At 31.9% G+C, this 4,260-nt stretch overlaps 1 non-coding gene across 1 annotated transcript; it reads left to right on the top strand.

The window, feature by feature from the left end:
* Positions 1-3,037: 3,037 nt before the first annotated feature.
* On the top strand, positions 3,038-3,177 carry LOC111819191 (U11 spliceosomal RNA). Its single transcript, XR_002822946.1, has one exon. It is a non-coding gene; the product is annotated as a U11 spliceosomal RNA (small nuclear RNA).
* Positions 3,178-4,260: the final 1,083 nt, after the last annotated feature.

Raw genomic sequence — 4,260 nt, 5'->3', positions numbered from 1 at the left:
AAGAGAAGGCAAGAATTCTTGGTTGGAAATGGAGATAAAAGAAACTGAATCATGATTTATAATTCATGATTTATTACCTATCTACTTCAAAAGACAACTGAGGATGACTGATTTTCTCAAAATAAAATTTGAAATTCTTTCTGTGTGTTCCTTAAGAACAAAGAGAAAATTGCCTTTGGTAAATATCATACAGCAATAGCTCATTGCAGAAAGTGCAGAGAAGTTGGAAGTGGTGTATTTTTTTAAAAGTTCATTTTTATCTTTGTCTGTATTGGAGTTTCTCCTTGTTAATCTTCAAAGAAGCCAGAGATGAAGCTGGAGTTGGACTGCCTCCATTTGCATCCTGATTCTTCCACTCTCTAGCTGTGAACTATTGGGTAAGTTACTATTCTATGCAGCAATTTCATCAATTAAAACGGAGGATAATAGTATTAACCTAGGTCATAAGGTCACAGTGAGAATTAATTGAGTTATAACATATAAATGGCTTAGAATAGTGTCTAGTACTTAATACTTAAAAAACCCAAACTCATTGTCATCGAGTCAGTTTCAACTCACAGTAGCTATTATTATCATTGAATTTATTATTCAGAAATCTTAAAACAATTAGCTTGTTCAGGACATTTATGAATAGGTTGTTGCCAGAAAACAAATTTATTACATTTAAAAAATTCGTAGAGTAATTAATTAATCCCAACTTCAATGAGGAACCTAGTGGCTCAGTGATTAAGAGACAGGCTGCTAACCAAAATGTCGGCAGTTCAAATCCACCAGCCACTCCTTGCAAACCCCATGGGGCAGTTCTACTCTGTCCTATAGGATTTCTATGAGTGAGAATTGACTAGCCAGCAATGGGTTTAATGTCAATGAAGTTTAGATTTCTAAGCTAAAATTAGATAATGTAAGAAAAGTTAAACTTGAAAGTTTTTCCAACTTTTGAAAAATTTATTTCTGCATTAAACCAAAATATTTGACATTTCTTTTCTTTCTTTTTTTCAACTATACCAAATACATTCATTTAATGACTCCAGAAATGCTGGCCTGACTTGGAGCTTATAGAGAGAGATGTTAAAGAACAGAAATTATATATTTTATTCTATGATTCTAAAAACCAAGAAATAAAAAGGATAAACATTGTAAATTTTCAATGCATTTATTTTGAAGAATAAGTCTTCTGATTTCAAAATAAAAAATAAGTCCCTTGCTCTGCAACTTATTTTAATAAGTTATTTTCTCAAGCCATTTCAAAGTATAAAATTTTCATTAAACAGTAAACTCCAAAAGTTTTAGTTCAGTACATCACAGTATTTTTTTTCCTTAGTGAACAAAATATATGCTCTATTTATGAAGAACATTAAAAAGCTAAAACATCAGTTTTAAGCCAAATTTAGCATATAACATGAAACATTTTCATTAATTGTAAAGATTACATATATATGTATAATATTTTTTACAATTATATATTACAAAATATATATAATCTGTTAATTGTTTTCTTCTTTGGTGTCAAGTATACGAGTTATCAGAAAACCATGTATTAGGTAATTTTTCAGGATATTTTGAAGGTTAACATCAGTCCATGGAATTTTGAACAAATAAGTAGATTCACTGAGTACATAGATGAATTAGATTTTTAATATGATATAGAATCATTTTATGATATCAGATTTCAAACCAAAGCTTACATTTTTAGACAATTTGCCAATTTCAGTGACGAGAACCACAAAATATGTAACAGAGTTTGACCTTGAAAAGAACTCTTCTTTGTTCAGTTCTACTGCATGTGTTAAATTTTCCACTAACTATAAAATGCATTTTGATGAAATGAAAACTTAAATGTGTTAGAATACAATGTTGCATATTTTCCAGCACAAGGAAAAGCTTTACCCAAATAGAAACATGAATGTATCAACGCTGTATGCATTAATATATTGCATACCTACACATCTTCATGTTAGTTATGTAATTATATTCATCTCTTGAATATCTAATATCTGATTAGTATTTCTGTGATTATGGGGTAGAGGAAGAGAAAGAATATATGGCTGTTCATCCAGGACTCAGAGGAGGTTTGCAAAACTAATGCAAGTCGTGGTAAAGTGAAAATAAAAAGTGCCTTTGGTGTATATAAGAGGAAAAACTTAACTGTGACTGAAGAAGCCACATAAATCTTCCAAAGAAACAAATTTTTTGACCAGAGTCTTGGAAAATAAGATTTTCAATGTGGTCAAAGACAGGAAAATCATTCCAATCAAATGACACAGCATGTTAAAATACCTGAAGGTGATCAACAAAACCCTCAGAAATCTGTGTGAGGAATTTTCAAATATTGGGTAGAAAGTTAGCAGAAGTCTATGTTATGACATACTCTATAGAATCTAGAGATAAGAAATATGTTAGAGGATTTTAATCAGGTGGGTATTTTTTTAAAATCAAATTTGTAGTTTAGGTGGGGCATTTACATGTAAAATCAGTAACTAACATTTGGAAATAGACAAAGGTCTTAAGTATATGATCTGTGACCTTCTAGTTCAGTAATTTTCAGCATTATTTTTAATATGTCTTGGATGTTAGCGGTGATCTCACTCTCTGAACCCCAGATCTTGGGTAAAGCTATTCTAATAAAATTATCTCAGGCTGAAATTCTTTGGGAACTCACAGCCTGGATACTTGCCTTTTCCTTCCCATCCCCTTTCCCATCCTTACTCTCAGTCACATACATACTTCCTGAATATGTGATAGCATCTTTGAGGAAAAGCATGGTACATGCAGATCAAACCATGACCATGCCTAGGGTTAATATTTTCCCATCTTTTTTCAATTTCTCAACCTCCAAAGGTCTTGTGGTTTTGTGGTGTTCTGGATGCCTTGACTGTCTATTATATGCCAAGTACTACTATCGTATTAATTTCACAAAGTAAAAATGAACATAGAGGATAGTTTGCTCAATTTTTGCAAGTTTTTAAATTATATATTTGCATATGAAATTTAAATGGACATCAAAGATATCAGCACCAACCATATACCCCATAGGGGAAAAAGGGGCTTCTGTCATGTGAGTGAAACAAATAGAATAGGGCACCTCAGTTGCTTTTCATGTGGAATTGTCATCAAGAGATTTTGGGGGCATAATATTTGTTTTCAAGGTAGCTGGTGATTGTTGGTTATAGCACCCTTGTTCATTGATCAAAATAACAGACTAGTTCAACAACAACAAAATCTTATAATTAAAATGTCTTGGTTTTATAGAATAGCATACAGACTACACAATATGTTCTTTTTTTTTGAGAATGAAGTGATTTATTCTGTCAAACCAAAAATGCAAATTAATATAACATGTATTAAAAACACTGACAAATTACAGTCCAGGAATTCATAACCCTAAGCTCAGGCCAGTTGGTCAAGAATGGTCGGCACATTTCACTTAATTTTATTTATTTATTTCAATATCCTGTTTATCATCATGCTTCATTTCCCAGTTTGGAACTGGGAATGCATATTGGAATTCAGCATGACCATCACTGGCTAAATTCTTTTAAATTGTATTTCCTCTTTGTTGTGAACAATAAAAGAAGAAATCTATAAACCAGGTTTTTAATTTCTAATTCTAAAGCCCAGTTCCTTTTCTTTCTTTTTTTTTTTTTAATATTTTATTGTGTTTAAGGTGAAAGTTTACACAGCAAATTAAGTCCCCATTTAACAATTTCTACACAAATTATTCTCTACAATAATTATTCAGTGATATTGGTTACATTTTTCACAATGTGTCATCATCCTCATCATTCCTTTCTGTTTGTAGTATTTCAAGTCCTCTAGTTTCCCTGGCCCTTTACCTTTTCATCGTTCCTTAAGAATAATTTTTAACCATTTGGTCTCATACAGATGATTTTTTTAAAGGAGCTCATTACTCATGGGTGATATTCTTTATTTTATTATTATTTAGCTAAATGGTGACCTCAAGGGATAATCTTGGTTTAAGATTTAACGAGCATCTCAGGGTGACAGTCTCGGGGACTATTCCTGCTCTCCTTAGGCACAATTCCGCTCCTACTGGCACTTTTTTGTTTTGTTTTGTTTCTATTGTTACTTTCAACCAGGATCTGACACTTTCACTGGGGATATCTGGCACCTGTGATAAAAATGTCTACCTAATACAATGGAGCCTTTATGAAACAGAGTGCACTTAATATGCAGAATATGCTAGTGGTATGATATGCCTTCTGAAGAAGTAAACCAGTTATATTCTTTCACCGTTTTGTG

This window comes from Trichechus manatus, unplaced genomic scaffold (assembly GCF_000243295.1).
Source record: "Trichechus manatus latirostris isolate Lorelei unplaced genomic scaffold, TriManLat1.0 scaffold00298, whole genome shotgun sequence".
Lineage (NCBI taxonomy): Eukaryota > Metazoa > Chordata > Mammalia > Sirenia > Trichechidae > Trichechus > Trichechus manatus.
The sequence above is the reverse complement of the archived record's forward strand: the minus strand, read 5'-3'. Positions and strand labels throughout refer to the sequence as shown.